We start from the raw sequence: 18603 nt of genomic DNA on the forward strand, positions 1-18603 counted from the left end.
GGTAAAGCCAAACGATAAGCCACTTCCCCAACTCGCTCTAAGATCTCATAAGGCCCTATAAACTTCTGACTTAGCTTGCCTTTCTTCCCAAACCTCATAACCCCACGCATAGGAGACACCTTCAGAAGAACCTTGTCCCCAACCTGAAACTCTATGTCCCGACGATGTAGATCTCGCATAACTCTTACGTCGATCTGGGTCGCTCTCATACGTTCTCGATCATCTTAACTGTTCCACCATCTAATGTACCATCTCCGGTCCTAAAACCACTTTGCCTCAAAGACTATCGTCCCAACAGATCGGGCTCCTACATCTCCTCCCATACAAAGCCTCAAACGGTGCCATACCAATATCGGTGTGATAGTCGTTGTTGTAAGAAAACTCTATCAAGTCCAACCTCTGCTCCCGGCTACCACCAAAATCCATCACACAAGCTCGCAACATATCCTCAAGAGTCTTGATTGTTCTCTCTGTCTGCCCGTCTGTCGCGTCAGGATGAAATCTGTACTCATCTTCAAAGTCGTTCCCAACGATTCCGCAACTCTTTCCAAAACCTTGATATAAACCTCGCATCTCTGACACTATGTCCTTAGGGACTCCATGTAACTTAAGCACGTTCTTTCGATAGGCCATAGCCGATTGTGCCTTAGTCCATGTATCTTTCATTGGAACAAAGTGAGCGACTTGGTCGACGATCCACTATCACCCAAATCATATTGTTACCTTGTTGACTCTTCGGCAAACCCACAATGAAATCCATGGAAATGGATTCCCACTTCCACTCCGGCACCTCCAAAGACTGAACCTTACCTTGTGGTCTTCTCTGTTCCCCTTTAACTCTCTGGCATGTCAAACAACGGGACACAAACTCAGCTGTCTCTTTCTTCATCCCAGGCCACCAAAACGTTTTCTTCAAATCCTTGTAAAGCTTGTCTCCACCCGGATGAACTGAATATGGTGTGCAATGCGCTTCTGTTATGATTGTCTTTTTCAACTCCTCGTTATTAGGAACACACCACCTACCATCAAACCTCAAGCTACCATCTGTATGAATGGAAAACCGGGACACTGTCCCTTTCTCTACTCCAGCTCTCCACTCCACTATCTTAGGATCCAAAGCCTGCTTATCCCGAATATCATCATAAAACTCCATGTGTACTGTCATATCACCCATAGCATCTCCTTTCTGCATCATATGAATCCCAAAGCTCGCTACCTCATCCCTCAGCCTCATCAAAGATAGAGCTGTACACAAGGAATGTACACTCTTTCTACTCAAAGCATCAGCAACAACATTGGCCTTCCCTTCATGGTAGATGATTTCCATGTCGTAATCACCAATCAGCTCCATCCACCTCCTCTGTCTCATGTTCAACTCCTTCTGCGTGAAGATGTACTTGAGACTCTTGTGATCAGAAAATACCTTAAAGATTGCTCCATAAAGGTAGTGCCTCCAAATCTTGAGAGCAAACACCACTGCACCCAACTCCAGGTCATGAGTAGGGTAGTTCTCCTCATAAGGCTTCAACTGCCTAGAAGCATAGGCAATTACTTTACCATTCTGCATCAACACACATCCCAACCCATTCTTCGAGGCATCTGTATAGACCTCGAAATTCTCGCTCCCTTCAGGCAATGCCAAGACAGAGGCGTGGTCAAACGCTCCTTTAAGGTTTGGAACGCCGTCTCACAACTCTCATCCCAACGAAACCTGTTCTCTTTCCTCATCAACGCCGTTATTGGTCTAGCTATCTTGGAGAAATCCTTCACGAACCGCTTTGTAGTATCCAGCTAAACCCAAGAAACTCCTCACCTCAAAGAACATTCCTTGGTGCTTCCCACTTTGTCACCGCCTCAATCTTCGCCGGATCCACAGCTACCCCATCTTTAGAGATTACATGCCCCGTAAAGGCAACTTTCTCCAACCAGAACTCACACTTGGACAAACTTAGCATACAACTCATGATCCCTCAAAGTCCGCAACACGATCCTCAGATGCTCCTCATGCTCCTCCTTAGTCTTAGAGTAGACCAAGATGTCATCGATAAACACTACTACAAACTGATCCAAGAACTGTCGAAGATCCTATTCATCAAATCCATAAACACCGCCGGCGCATTAGACAACCCAAACGGCATCACCACATACTCATAATGGCCATACCTCGACGTGAAAGTGTCTTCGGTATGTCCACATCTCTAATCTTCACCGATGGTACCCCGACCTCAAATCAATCTTAGAAAAGACTGTTGCACCACTCAACTGATCAAACAGGTCATCTATCCTTGGCAAAGGATACTTGTTCTTTATCGTCACACGGTTCAGCTCCCGGTAATCTATGCACAGCCTCAAACTCCCATCTTTCTTCTTCACGAAAAGAACTGGTGCTCCCCAAGGCGATACACTTGGTCTAATGTACCCCTTCTCTATCAAATCATCCAACTGTCTTCTAAGTTCCTCCATCTCCTTAGGACCCATACGGTACGGTGCCTTAGAGATTGGCCCCGTTCCTGGCTTCAACTCAACGGTGAAATCTATCTCCCTCTTCGGTGGCAACCCCGGAATCTCCTCTGGAAAGACATCTGCAAACTCTCCCACCACTGGTATCTCATCAATCGCTAGGGCTCTCTATCCGGTCATCTCTCACATGGCACAAAATCCGAGGACATCCCTTCCTCAGATACGACTTCAAAGTGACAAATTTGCAATCAACTTAACTTTGGGTTTGACTAGAAACCCACGGTAAGACACACTTACACCCTTAGGACCTCTTAGGGACACTTTCTTTTGATGACAGTCTATCTTAGCTTTATACTTTCCTAACCAATCCATCCCAACTATCATCTCAAAACCATTAAAAGGAAACTCTAGCAAGTCTACAGGGAAATCGACTTGCCCAACTATCAAAGATACATCTCTAAACAACCTCCCACACGATACGAGACTCACCGAAGGTATGAAAACTTGCTCCCTAACCGACTCATATACTCTCAAACCCAACTGTTTTACATGACTCGAAGACACAAACGACTGAGAAGCCCCCGAATCAAACAAAACAAACGTAGGAATACCATTAACAAGGAATGTACCGGTGATAACGTGCGCATCTTCCTCAGCTGCCTTCTTGTCCATCATGAACAACTTGCCATCGGTCTTCCGCCCACCTCCCCGGACAAGATTAGCTGATGCGGTCGGCTTAGCACCCGACCCTTGATTGTTGTTGTTGTTCATCGGTGTCTTCGCATAAGAATTACCGCCGTTGCGGTTGCCTCCACTACGGTAGCTCTAACCTCCCGGTTTGGCCATGACCCGGTGGTCCGTTGCTCGCAAAGCTCGTGCGAGTCTCTCGAAAAAGATCCCGTGCGCTCGTGCACTCATGTCTCTTGTGGCCTACGCCACCACAACCAAAGCGAGTCACTCCCGGTTGTAGATTATCAAATAGACAAAAAGAAACAACATTTATTATAAGTAATTTAATGAATAAGTACAATCCTCGAAACCAAACTGAAAGTACAATACATTATTCCAAACTATACGTTTCTCAATCGAAATGTAAATAAATGCTAAATTACAGCGGAAGACTCTATCGTCATGTCGTGGCCATCCCGGCTATCCAAAAGTATCATCTCTATACTGTTCAATATCCGCTCACCATCCCGAATGGATCACCGCAGTTTTACAAAACAACACCGGAGTCGTACTAATCACACAATCAATATAGATAACAACAATAAGACAAACAGACAAACCGAAACACACACACACACCACCAACTCCCATCATCTCAAATCGACCGTCCACCTTTGGACCCACCGCGATGGGGGACCGCAGCCTGTTCCCACCTAAGCCCCGCTCATCGTACGAGCGATAACCCCGTCCATTAATGTGCACATCCCCTTTCGTGGCGGGTTCCACGAAGGGCGAAACTAGGGCGTGAGATCACTCCCGCAAGTGACCCCACTCAGCCGAGAACGCATCTCGAGAACCATCAACAAACACAACCACAATCACAATTACAATCACAATCACAATCATCATATCAAACAACTAATTACAGCACATCACCAATATCCCATTATGGGACTAATACTGAGTAGAAATCCTACCGGAAAGCACAACACGCAGACGGTATCTACAAATGTCTCAAAACGCCTCTTCTACGAATTCTCCTCCTAACATATAACACATAAAGACTACCAATTACTTACTATTCACAAAACCCCAAATCCTAAATTAGGGTTTGACCAAACCTAGCAAAACATTATATAAATTATATTAAAAGCTTACCCTCGACGCAAGGAATCCAACGACGCGAACTACGATACGAACTGACCGTCTGAACTCCGGGAATTGTTAAGGATGCGATTAGGAAGATGATCGATCGCTTTCTCTCTTAAACAGGTTTTAGGTTTTGGTAAAAGTGAATTAAAACAACGACGATTATGTTTAAATACCCTAATCGCATAATTAACAAAACCCGCGAAAAACTCCCCGTAAACCGGACACTCGATCGAGTACCCAAGGTACTCGATCGAGTACCCCCCTACTCGATCGAGTGCCCCAGCTACTCGATCGAGTGCCCAACAGGTCAGAAACTATTTTATTTCGCAACTTGCCCATACTCGACAGAGTAAGGGCTACTCGATAGAGTACCCCCAAGACATATAAATACGGAGTATTACACTATCAAGTATTCTAGTGAATATGTTATTAGTCATTTAGTTGGGTGCTAATCTGCTTATTTAGTAACGAACTTATAACGAATTTTTGAAAATCCGTATGGAGGGAACTAAAGGAAGAGGCGCGAAAGAAGAGTGCGTCTCTTGGAAGAAGAGGCGCCCGCCGCGTCTATTCCCAAATTTGGCTTTCCTGCGTAAAAACGCGAAAATCAGAGGGATTGTTTCATTTGCATTCGAAACACAAATCACTCATTTCTCTCTCAAATCTTCACCATTTCCGCCAAGGTTTGATTCAAAAGCTTGCTTTAAACATGACTAATCGAGGTATGTGTCTTAATCTTGCATTAATCATCTGCATTTGTTGAATTTTGAGCCGCGAAATTTAGGGTTTTCGACCCTTTTGATCGAAAATTTGGAGCTTTTCCCCCAAATGGATTTGCCATGTCAAATTGATGTTAGAAATGGATAGTAGGCAATGTTAGGAACATAACCATGTGCTTGTTTCGAATTTTTGTCGAGTTTTGAGCCTTTGAGCGAAATTTTGAGACGGTTTTACAGCTAAACCGTAAATTGCTTCGAAAATAGCCTTAGGACTGCCCATTTGCGATGAAATTTGATATTTGGGATCCTTGGGTGATGGGTAAACTTTCTACCATCTCGGAATTTTGGTTTGTAACAACTTTTTCAGGACACCTTTCTAGGGCATAATCGTCGTTATAGCGAAATGCTGCCGAATTTTCGACTTGAACCCGGAACTAGGCTTCGAATTGGACTTGACTTGACCCAATTTATCACATGAGTGATTGGGTTGATGGGAATATGGCCAAGGATGGCAAGGAAAGGGCGTTTTCAGGGCTTTGAAGGCTCGAAAACTCCTTAACAAAGGCTTGTCGTCATGTGACGCGGCCTGAATTTGTTTTAACGTTGCAGGTGATGAGGCTTCTACTTCTGGGAGAGCTCCCATGGAGATAGACGCCGCTACTGTTGAGGAGACTTTAGAGCGGGCCTTCACCGCTGCGGTGATGGCTGCTGAGTTTCACGAGGAGGAGGCCGTCGAGGAGGAGGAGATCCCGAGACGGGCCAACGTCGGGCGAGAAGGTCGTCAGCTGAGGGGAGCTCCTGCGTGGGCTGAGACCTGGGAGAGTAGGCACCTCGTGTGGGCTGCAGAGGGTCACCTGTCCTACAGGATGGTGAAGAGTTTGGTAAATAGGAATTCACCACTCTCTTTCATTCTTTTGTCCAAATTTCTTTCAAATTTCATTCAAAACTAAAGATAGCTTTGTTTCAAATCATAATAGGAGGCCGGGAACATCATGTCGTTCTCAGGGTACACGACGGCGATGGAGCACTACGAGCGGCTGTCGGCGGAGGAGAGGGCCATGATCGAGCGTGGAGCGTTCGGTCCTCTGGTTCAGGTCTGGAGGGATATCGTGAAGAGGAAGTTGCGGGCTAACCTTAGCCTGGTCCGCGCTTTCTTGGACCGATTCTGGGATACGACTTCCACATTTCACATGCCTTTTGGTGAGGTGGGAGTCACTTTGGAGGATTACGGCATGATTTCTGGTCTGTCGTGTGGGACCGGGGAGATGGTGTGGCCGGAGACTGCCATGAGGGCGGACTCGGCCGAGGCGAGGAGATTGATCGGCTGGAACTTGTCGCCGAAGGTGTTCTGATCGGGTTTGGTACCCAGATTCTTACGTTCGAGACTACTTTGCGGGGAAGACCCCGGCACTGGTGACGATTGACGGGAGGGAGACGGCTCCTCCTCCTGTCTGGTGAGCAGAGGGCTCGTACGTGGCTTTGGTGGTTTTCGTCTTCGATTTACCTCGGAGACAAGGGCGAGAGGTTTGTCGACGAAGCTTCTTCCCTTTCTTTCGACCTGAGTTCCCTAGGCGCTGGGGACCGGGTCATCTGCTGGTTTTGCGGTCCTCATCCGCTTCATGAGGGCCATGGTTCGTCCGGAGTTGATGGAGAAGGGGACTTCTCCAGGTGCTGTCGGACCTGGACTACGGTTGGAGGTATGAACCTTCCTTTAGGCCAAAGTAAATTCCTTTCTTTATCAAATCACGAAAGATCGTCATTGATTGTTCTGTTTTACAGGCGTGGGTGTACTCCTACTTCCCGAGTCTCGCGCCCAAGAGGACGGAGCCGCTGGAGAGGGCCTATCCTGTGGTGAGGGATTGGGTGATGTGCCAGACGAAGAGCAAGCGTTCTTCTCACAACATCTACCGGCGGGACGTGAACGCTCTTCAGCTGAGCAGCGTGAGTATCCCATTTGTATTCATTTATACTTCTTATACTTTGCCTTCACTTGATCATAGGAATGATCTTTGCCTTATCTTGTCATAGTGGGTGCCCAGACCTTGGGCGGAGTACGCTGGAGCGCCTCCTTTTGTCGCTGAGGTCCTTCGACCTAAGAGCCCGAGCCATTTCTTTGTTGAGGACGTCGATGTGTCTGTGTGGTACTTGGGCGAGCGTTTGGCTCGTCGGTGCTCTCGGGACGCGTTGACGGTTCCCGTCGATCCTCCCAGGACGATGTTTAGGGAGCCTTACGAGGCCGAGAGGAGGCGGACTTGGCTGGTGCCAGTGGCGACGCCCTTCTTTTGCTTGGCGAGGACTACTCAGCGTTCCTCTACGGGAGGTTGGCGTACTGGCCGGTAGTGGTGAGTATTTTTTACTTTTTCTTGATTTGATTTTGAGAATTTACGACGAAAGATCATCGATTAATGAGAGCTATTTGTCTTTGCAAGAGGTCGAGGCGGCGGGCATCGAGCCCCCAGTGTACCCCGAGACCCTCGAGTACACTGACGCGACCGGGAGGACAACGATCTCCGAGCTGCGTGACTTTGACGTAGGCGTGACGGATCTTTGGCCTGGACGATCGGCAACATCGATTCGGAGGGTGAGTCTCTAACTTGTATAAATTTCGTGTAGGAACACATTTGATTGAGTTTGTTCAATTTGCTGAGAATTTCTTTTGAAAATGCAGATCGCGCCGTCCCGATTCGTGGCATTATGGAGGGTGGCCAACCGGCTGTGAGCTACTGCCGTCGAGGCACTCGTCGGTGGTCGAGGTCGTCAGGTATGAACCTTATTTGATTTTTTTTTATTTTTGATTTCCAATTTTGCTTGCATCGATTGACATGAGCCAATTTATTGTTTCGAGGTGACCGCAGGTGGAGCGAGAGTTGACCCAGTCTCGGGAGGAGACAGCTCGCGTGTTGAGGGAGCTCGAGTTTCGGGATGCCGAGATCGCTGCTCTTGTGGCGAGAGTTGCCGAGTTGGAGGGCGCCCATGTAATACTCCGTATTTATGGTCTTGGGGGTACTCTATCGAGTAGCCCTTACTCTGTCGAGTAAGGGTATGTTGCAGAATAAAATAGTTTCGACTGTTGGGCACTCGATCGAGTAGTGGGGCACTCGATCGAGTAGGGTACTCGATCGAGTACCTTGGGTACTCGATCGAGTGTCAGGTTCTGACGGGAGTTTTTCGCGGGTTTTGTTAATTATGCGATTAGGGTATTTAAACTTAATCGTCGTTGTTTTAATTCACTTTTACCAAAACCTAAAACCTGTTTAAGAGAGAAAGCGATCAGTCATCTTCCTAATCGCATCCTTAACAATTCTCGGAGTTGGACGGTCGGTTCGTGTCGTAGTTCGTGTCGTTGGATTCCTTGCGTCAAGGGTAAGCTTTTAATATAATTTATATAATGTTTTGCTAGGTTTGGTCAAACCCTAATTTAGGATTTGGGGTTTTGTGAATAGTAAGTAATTGGTAGCCTTTATGTGTTATTTGTTAGGAGGAGAATTTGTAGAAGAGGCGTTTTGAGACAGCTGTAGATACCGTCTGCGTGTTGTGCTTTCCGGGTAGGATTTCTACTCGTATTAGTCCCATAATGGGATATTGGTGATGTCTTTGTAGTTAGTTATTTGATATGATGATTGTGATTGTGATTGTGGTTGTGATTGGTTCCTATGGCTCTCGAGATGCGTTCTCGGCTGAGTGGGGTCACTTGCGGGAGTGATCTCACGCCCTAGTTTCGCCCTTCGTGGAACCCGCCACGAAAGGGGATGTGCACATTAATGGACAGGGTTATCGCTCGTACGATGAGCGGGGCTTAGGTGGGAACGGCTGCGGTCCCCCACTGGCAGGGCTGGTCCAGTGGACAGTCAGTATTGAGATGATGGGAGTTGGTGGTGTATGGGTGTGTGTGACAGTTCAACTGTCTGTTTGTCTTATTGTTGTTATCTATATTGATTGTGTGATTAGTACTGACCCCGGTGTTGTTTTGTAAAACCTGCGGTAATCCATTCGGGGATGGTGAGCGAGATATTGAACAGTATAGAGATGATCTTTGGGATATTTGGGATGGCCACGACATGACGATAGAGTCTTCCATTTGTAGTTTAGCATTTATTTACATTTCAGTTGAGAACAGATAGTTTGGAATAATGTATTGTACTTTCAGTTTGGTTTCGAGGATTGTACTTATTCATTAAACTACTTATAATAAATGTTGTTTCTGTTTTGTCTATTTGATTATCATGCCTCGGGCAACCGAGATGGTGATGTCTTCATACCTGAGTGGTCCTGGTAAGGCACTCGGAGTATGGGGGTGTTACAAATGGTATCAGAGCGACGATCCTGAAACCTGTAACCAATGAACTTAATGAACATAGGGAGTCAATTAAAATGAACCCGGGGTAAAAGTTGTAGGAGCTAGTGCAAAGGCTTGGGAGACGTCCTAAAGTCGCGGGGTTCGCCCTACAACTTTGAACCGGTCACATGGGGGAAATGTGTGTTGAGTCATGTGTGTGCTTAGTAACTTGCGTGACAATGTGATGGAATGTGTGATTTGATTGTTGGATGTTGAAGGAGAAGTTGAGAATGTGAAAGAAAAGTAATATATATATGTAGACGTGATGATGGAATAACATGTTGGATGTTTACAATGTGGCTTTAATGGCATGATGAATTGATCTTGTTGATAGTAGAGTAAAAGCGTAGCATATTTATTATGATATCATATGATTTTATAAAGTTAGCATGTTAGTATGTGACGTAATATGCGGGTAACTCTTACGTATTGGTGGTACTTGATCGAGTGAGGCTGACTCGATCGGGTAGGTTTTTAACGATTTTGAGTCCAGAATCGAGTTTTGGGGCACTCGATCGAGTAACTAGGGGTACTCGATCGAGTAGGGGGTCACTCGATCGAGTAGCCTAGATACTCGATCGAGTGGGTTAGTGATCAGAAGGTCTGTTTGGTTCTGGAGTTTGGGTACTCGATCGAGTACATGGGGGCACTCGATCGAGTAGCCCGTTACTCGATCGAGTGGGTTTGGATACTCGATCGAGTAGGTTAAGGCGCAGCGTTTTCGTGTTTTGAGGTTTAGTACGCGTGTTTATGTTTATCCCTTTCTTATATAGCTTCAAGATGCCGCCCAAGAGAAATGCTTTGTACGCGAGAGCTGAGCTTATGACTACGAATGACATCGTTAAGATGTTGGAACACCAGGACGCTCTTACTGAGACCCTGAAGAGAGTGAATGAGGACAAGGATAAGAGTAAGGAGAAGGAGGTTGACCATGCTAAAGTCAGCCTCTATATTGCGAGGTTTAACCCGAAGGAGTACAAGGGAGTTGAGGAGCCTAACCATCTTGATAGTTGGCTGAGGGAGATGGAGAACATACTAGATTTAGTTCGCGATCTGATGAGATGAGAGTGGTTCAGCTGCATTCTATCTGAGGGAGGCAGCTGGCAAGTGGTGGGATTCCGTGAAAGTGAGTGCCAAGGAGATATATACCAACCAGGGGTTACCTGCTATACCTTGGGAGGAGTTTCGTAGGGCTGTGAGGAAGGAGTTCGTACCAGAGCATGTGAGGAGTAAGTTGAGAGAGGAGTTCGACAAGTTTAAGATGATCGCCGAGATGTCCGTGGGTGAGTACTACAGAGACAGTTCAATGAGAAATCCAGATATCTTTGAGGATATGGGTTTGAGTGAGGAGAATCTGGCTTTGAGGTTTGAGAGAGGGCTAACCACGAAAATTATGGATAAGTAACCGTGGGAGTCCTTGCGATGTGAAGGAAGCATATGAGAGGGCGGGAGAGCCGAGAGACTAGTGGAGATGGCTCGGGAGAGGTCGGGTGGAGAGAAGAGGAAGTCCGAGAGCGAGGGTGGTGGCCAATCTAATTTCAAGAAAGGAAACCACAATCAATCTAAGGGATTTTCTTCGGGTGGGGTTTAGTCTTTGGAACTTCCTTTGGGCGAGGTCGTGGGAGTGTGAGCAACAGCGGGGGAGTGACCTGCTTTGGTTGTGGTGGCGTAGGCCACAAGAGACATGAGTGCACGAGCGCACGGGATCTTTTCGAGACTCGCACAGAGCTTTGCGAGCAATGCACTGACCCGGATGGATCATGGCCAAACCGGGAGGTCGAGCTACCAGAGTGGAGGCAACCGCAACGGCGGTAATTCTTATCGGAAGACACCGATGAACAACAACAACAATCAAGGGTCGGGTGCTAAGCCGACCGCATCGCCTAAGTAATCTTGCCCAGGAGGTGGGCGAAGACCGATGGCAAGTTGTTCATGATGGACAAGAAGGCGGTGAGGAGGATGCGCACGTTATCACCGGTACATTCCTTGTTAATGGTATTCCTACGTTTGTTTTGTTTGATTGGGGGGCTTCTCAATCGTTTGTGTCTTCGAGTCATGTAAAACAGTTGGGGTTGAGAGTATATGAGTCTGTTAGGGAGCAAGTTTTCATACCTTCGGGTGAGTCTGTATCGTGTGGGAGGTTGTTTAGAGATATATCTTTGATAGTTGGGCAAGTCGATTTCCCTGTAGACTTGCTAGAGTTTCCTTTTAATGGTTTTGAGATGATAGTTGGGATGGATTGGTTAGGAAAGTATAAGGCTAAGATATTTGTCATCAAAGAGAGTGTCCCTTAGAGGTCCTAAGGGTGTAAGTGTGTCTTATCGTGGGTTTCTAGTCAAACCCAAAGTTAAGTTGATTGCAGCTGTCACTTTGAAGTCGTATCTGAGGAAGGGATGTCCTCTGATTTTGTGCCATGTGAGAGATGACCGGATAGAGAGCCCGGCAGTTGATGAGATACCAGTGGTGGGGGAGTTTGCGAGATGTCTTTCAGAGGAGATTCCGGGGTTGCCACCGAAGAGGAGATAGATTTCACCGTTGAGTTGAAGCCGGGGACGGGGCCAATCTCTAAGGCACCGTACCGTATGGGTCCTAAGGAGATGGAGGAGCTTAGGAAGCAGTTGGATGATTTGATAGAGAAGGGATACATTAGACCAAGTGTATCGCCTTGGGAGCACCAGTTCTTTTCGTGAAGAAGAAGGATGGAACTTTGAGGTTATGCATAGATTACGGGAGCCGAACGTGTGACGATAAAGAACAAGTATCCTTTGCCAAGGATAGATGACCTGTTTGATCAGTTGAGTGGTGCAACGGTCTTTTCTAAGATCGATTTGAGGTCGGGGTACCATCAGGTGAAGATTAGAGATGTGGACATACCGAAGACAGCTTTCACGTCGAGGTATGGCCATTATGAGTATGTGGTGATGCCATTTGGGTTGTCTAATGCGCCGGCAGTGTTTATGGATTTGATGAATAGGATCTTCAGACAGTTCTTGGATCAGTTTGTAGTGGTGTTTATCGATGACATCTTAGTCTACTCTAAGACTAAGGAGGAGCATGAGGAGCATCTGAGGATCGTGTTGCAGACTTAGAGAGATCATGAGTTTTATGCTAAGCTGTCCAAGTGTGAGTTCTGGTTGGAGAAGGTTGCTTTTCGGGGGCATGTAATCTCTAAAGATGGGGTAGCTGTGGATCCGGCGAAGATTGAAGCAGTGACAAAGTGGGAAGCACAGAAGAATGTTCTTGAGGTTAGGAGTTTCTTGGGTTTATTTGGATACTACAGACGGTTCGTGAAAGATTTCTCCAAGATAGCTAGACCGATGACAGCGTTGATGAGGAAAGAGAACAGTTTTCGTTGGGATGAGAGTTGTGAGACGGCGTTCCAAACATTAAAGGAGCGTTTGACCACAGCTCTAGTCTTGGCATTACTGAAGGGAGCGAGAATTTCGAGGTCTATCAGATGCCTCGAAGAATGGGTTGGGATGTGTGTTGATGCGAGAATGGTAAAGTAATTGCCTATGCTTCTAGGCGTTGAAGCCTTATGAGGAGAACTACCCTACTCATGACCTGGAGTTGGGTGCAGTGGTGTTTTCTCTCAAGATTTGGAGGCACTACCTTTATGGAGCAATCTTTAAGGTATTTTCTGATCACAAGAGTCTCAAGTACATCTTCACGCAGAAGGAGTTGAACATGAGACATAGGAGGTGGATGGAGCTGATTGGTGATTACGACATGGAAATCATCTACCATGAAGGAAAGGCCAATGTTGTTGCTGATGCTTTGAGTAGAAAGAGTGTACATTCCTTGTGTACGGCTCTATCTTTGATGAGGTTGAGGGATGAGGTAGCGAGCTTTGGGATTCATATGATGCGGAAAGGAGATGCTATGGGTGATATGACAAGACACATGGAGTTTTATGATGATATTCGAGGTAAAAGGCTTTGGATCCTAAGATAGTGGAGTGGAGAGTGGAGTAGAGAAAGGGACAGTGTCCGGTTTTCCATTCATCTGAGATGGTAGCTTGAGGTTTGATGGTAGGTGGTGTGTTCCTAATGACGAGGAGTTGAAAAAGACAATCATGACATAAGCGCATTGCACACCATATTCAGTTCATCCGGGTGGAGACAAGCTTTACAAAGATTTGAAGAAAACGTTTTGGTGGCACAGGATGAAGAAAGAGATAGCTGAGTTTGTGTCCGTTGTTTGACATGCCGGAGAGTTAAAGGGGAACAGAGAAGACCACAAGGTAAGGTTCGGTCTTTGGAGGTGCCGGAGTGGAAGTGGGAATCCATTTCCATGGATTTCATTGTGGGTTTACCTAAGAGTCAACAAGGTAACAATATGATTTGGGTGATAGTGGATCGGTTGACCAAATCAGCTCACTTTGTTCCAATGAAAGATACATGGACTAAGGCACAATTGGCTATGGCCTATCGAAAGAACGTGCTTAAGTTACATGGAGTCCCTAAGGACATAGTGTCTGACAGAGATGCGAGGTTTATATCGAGGTTTTGGAAGGAGTTGCAGGAATCGTTGGGAACGACTTTGAAGATGAGTACTGACATTTCACCCCGCGACGGATGGGCAGATCGAGAGAACAATCAAGACTCTTGAGGATATGTTGCGAGCTTGTGTGATGGATTTTGGTGGTAGCTGGGAGCAAGAGGTTGGACTTAATAGAGTTTTCTTACAACAACGGCTATCACACCGGTATTGGCATGGCACCGTTTGAGGCTTTGTATGGGAGGAGATGTAGGAGTCCGATCTGTTGGGACGATAGTCTTTGAGGCGGTGGTTTTAGGACCAGAGATGGTACATGAGATGGTGGAACAGATTAAGATGATCAGGGAACGGATGAGAGCGGCTCGGGATCGACGAGAAGAGTTATGCGAGATCTACATCGTCGGGACATAGAGTTTCGGGTTGGGGACAAGGTTCTTACGAAAGTGTCTCCTATGCGAGGAGTTATGAGATTTGGGAAGAAAGGCAAGCTAAGCCAGAAGTTTATAGGGCCTTATGAGATCTTAGAGCGAGTTGGGGAAGTGGCTTATCGTTTGGCTTTACCGGCTGCTTTGGAGAGAGTGCATAATGTGTTTCATGTATCGCAGCTGCGGAAGTATGTGAGTGACCCGTCACATGTGTTGGAGGCAGAGAGCTTAGAGCTGGATGAGTCTTTATCGTACCTTGAGGTGCCTAAGCAGATCCTAGACCGAAAAGTTAGAAAGACCAGGAGTGGTGAGACAGTTTTGCTTAAGATCCTTTGGTCTAACCATGAGACTGAGGAAGCTACATGGGAGGCGGAGGATATCATGAAAGAGCGTTACCCTTTCCTTTTTGATCAGGTATGTATGGTTACGGGGACGTAACCTTGTTTCTTTTAGGGGTAGGAGATGATCGCGAGAGTTTTTAAGAGTTTTTACACCCCTTTTATATGTTGTGTCGGTATGTTTGTCGGGATAAGTTGGGTTAGTAGCATGTTTTACGTTGTGTTTATTTTGACCTTGGAGTCGGGAAGCTTATGGGAGTACCTTTGTTTGGTAGTGGTTTGAACTTCGGGGACGAAGTTCCTTTTAAGGAGGGAAGACCGTAATACTCCGTATTTATGGTCTTGGGGGTACTCTATCGAGTAGCCCTTACTCTGTCGAGTAAGGGTATGTTGCGAGAATAAAATAGTTTCGACTGTTGGGCACTCGATCGAGTAGCTGGGGCACTCGATCGAGTAGGGGGGTACTCGATCGAGTACCTTGGGTACTCGATCGAGTGTCCGGTTTACGGGGAGTTTTTCGCGGGTTTTGTTAATTATGCGATTAGGGTATTTAAACTTAATCGTCGTTGTTTTAATTCACTTTTACCAAAACCTAAAACCTATTTAAGAGAGAAAGCGATCGTCATCTTCCTAATCGCATCCTTAACAATTCCGGAGTTCGGACGGTCGTTCGTGTCGTAGTTCGTGTCGTTGGATTCCTTGCGTCAAGGGTAAGCTTTTAATATAATTTATATAATGTTTTGCTAGGTTTGGTCAAACCCTAATTTAGGATTTGGGGTTTTGTGAATAGTAAGTAATTGGTAGCCTTTATGTGTTATTTGTTAGGAGGAGAATTTGTAGAAGAGGCGTTTTGAGGCATTTGTAGATACCGTCTGCGTGTTGTGCTTTCCGGTAGGATTTCCTACTCGTATTAGTCCCATAATGGGATATTGGTGATGTCTTTGTAGTTAGTTATTTGATATGATGATTGTGATTGTGATTGTGGTTGTGATTGGTTCCTATGGCTCTCGAGATGCGTTCTCGGCTGAGTGGGGTCACTTGCGGGAGTGATCTCACGCCCTAGTTTCGCCCTTCGTGGAACCCGCCACGAAAGGGGATGTGCACATTAATGGACGGGGTTATCGCTCGTACGATGAGCGGGGCTTAGGTGGGAACGGCTGCGGTCCCCCATGGGCGGTGGTCCGTGGGACGATCGATATTGAGATGATGGGAGTTGGTGGTGTATGGGTGTGTGTGAGTTCAAATTTGTCTGTTTGTCTTATTGTTGTTATCTATATTGATTGTGTGATTAATCGACCCGGTGTTGTTTTGTAAAACTGCGGTGATCCATTCGGGGATGGTGAGCAGATATTGAACAGTATAGAGATGATCTTGGGATATTTGGGATGGCCACGACATGACGATAGAGTCTTCATTTGTAGTTTAGCATTTATTTACATTTCGATTGAGAACAGATAGTTTGGAATAATGTATTGTACTTTCAGTTTGGTTTCGAGGATTGTACTTATTCATTAAACTACTTATAATAAATGTTGTTTCTGTTTTGTCTATTTGATTATCATGCCTCGGGCAACCGAGATGGTGATGTCTTCATACCTAAGTGGTCCTGGTAAGGCACTCGGAGTATGGGGGTGTTACAGCCCAGCAGTAGTTTTGTGTAGTTTTGTAGACTTGTACATTTGGACATCTGATTTTGAACATTTTTGGACTTTGTTTGGGGCGCAAGCCCCCAGTTTGCTTGTACATTTGCTCTGTTTGGTGTATATACGATGGCACGAGTGCCTTTTTTCGGGTTGTGTTGCTTGTATCTGCAGGTTAGTTCTGAACAGGTTTGGTAGATAACGGTTTACGCCGTCATGCTGCCGAAATTTTCATAGAAATCACGCAAAACATACATTTATATATACATATGGCCTTAATTAGCGCAAAATGAGACTCAAAAGAGCACAAGAAAGCAAAAATTTTGCCGGAAATGACCGGACGGTAGGGAGGGTTACCCCCTAAAAAAAGAAAAAAGATAAATCTATAAGTTAGAAAATGTAGAAATGAAATGCTGAAATTCGTTAAAAATGAAAACAAAAGAAAATTATTTCCCAAAAAGAAAATGAAAGTTATTTCCTAAAAAAAACAAAATGAGAATTATTTCCTAAAAAAAACAAAAAAAAATGAATTAAGTGTGATGAAATGGCGAAGGTGTCGACGTCGTCTCGAAATGTGTGCCCGCGAATTTAGGAAACTTGAAACATAGTAATCGTCTCGTATTTACCAAAATAATAACCCGTAGGAATAGGAAATCATGCGTTATAGAATTAGGAAAGATCCAACGCGGAAATCACAGAAGTGAGACTGGGGAAGAGGCGCAGCATGAGCTGCGTCCCTTTGAAGAGGCGCGGCCAGTCTGCGCTTTGTTCCAAGCCGGTCCGTTCGGCGGATTTTTGGAAACAGCAATTAGTATAAATAGAAGCGTCGACGGAGCTTTAATTCACAAAAATCTTCCGTCTCTTCTTCGTCTATTCACATAAAACTCCCAAAATAAATCTTCAAAAGAAAATTTTCATTATGAATACTTTGGAGATCCGCTTGAAGGAATGGACCAATGAATTTTCAAATATGGACAAGCATGACATGGGTGCTTATAACCTTGGGTCTTTATTGAGTTTGAAACTCATTAAGGTTGTAAAACCGTTCTTGGATGCTTGCCTTGACTATTGGGACCCGAATTATCATGTTTTCGCGTTCCCAGAAGGTGACATTTGCCCATTTCCTGAAGAAATTGCTGCTATTAGTGGGTGGGACCCCGAACATTTACCTGCCATTCCTTCTACTTCACAAGGGTATAAGAGCAAATTCAGGGACTTGCTTGGACTGACCAGACTTGAGGTGGATCGTCTAGTTACCCCGAAAGGCGTGAGAATGTTGGACTTTGTGGACCGATTCATCAACAGGGCCGACCCTACTGTTTCTCATGTTGCTAGGAGGAGGGCATTTGGCTTTTGTTTGTTGCATGTGTATGTCTTCCAAGGGCATGTTGATGAAGACTTGAGAGGTGATCCCCGTCTTTTGGGCCTTATTGAGCAAATGGAGTGCGCAGAGCCTGACTTGCTTATGCTTAGGAGAAATTATTTTGGGTTTGGATAATAGGAAATCCAACCGCGATCTGCCGTTCTTGGGGAGTCCCGTCATTTTGCAGGTAAAAGACATCTTTTTTTTTTTTTTTTTTCGTTTTTTTTGTTTTTCTTTTTTCTTTTTTCTTTTTTTTTTTTTTTCGTTTTCGGTTTTTTTTTTTTTTTATGTCTAATACCTGCTTTTGGTAGGTTTGGCTTATGGAACGGCTCCGATTGATCGAGCCCCCAGTTCATGCACTTTCCTATCATTCCCGTTCGATTGCGATGAGGACGCGGTTGTACATGGTGGACTTTACTCGGGTCTGTGATTATTGGAAGAACAAGCTGAAGAATGATGATGGTCCGTTGATTAGGTGGGTTGTACCGTGGTGGCACCTCAAGTCTGTCACTGGAGTGTCTTCTTTGGATCTCACTAGGTCCGTGCGCAATCCTGGATTGGAGTTTATGGTATGCATCTTCCCGGAAAGATTGATGAGGCAAGTTGGACGATACCGAGGCTTGACACCGTCCCGTCCCATGACTGCTATGGCGCTTACTACCGAGAGCCGAAGGGAGTGGGCTATTAAATGGGCCCAAAGAAACATGTGGTTCTTGAGCTTTTCCGCCAATGCTTTATGGGTGTCGGATTCCTATCTGAGGTGGAGGAAGGCTGCAACTCCGGAAGAGCGCGAGAGACTGAGGAAACGCGAGCCTGTTGACTACAAGGTGCGCGAGGGAGAGAAAGAGAAGGAGAAGCATCGACGAGAGGGAGAAGAAGAAGCGGGTTTCAAGTCATTCATCCTTCAAAGAAATCAAAGACTACTCTGTTGCGAGAAATGGTGGTTGGCAAGAATGGAAAAGCTAGACCTCGAGAAAGACCGTTGGTGATTAGGTGCAAGT

Source organism: Silene latifolia, chromosome Y (assembly GCF_048544455.1).
Source record: "Silene latifolia isolate original U9 population chromosome Y, ASM4854445v1, whole genome shotgun sequence".
Classification (NCBI taxonomy): domain Eukaryota; kingdom Viridiplantae; phylum Streptophyta; class Magnoliopsida; order Caryophyllales; family Caryophyllaceae; genus Silene; species Silene latifolia.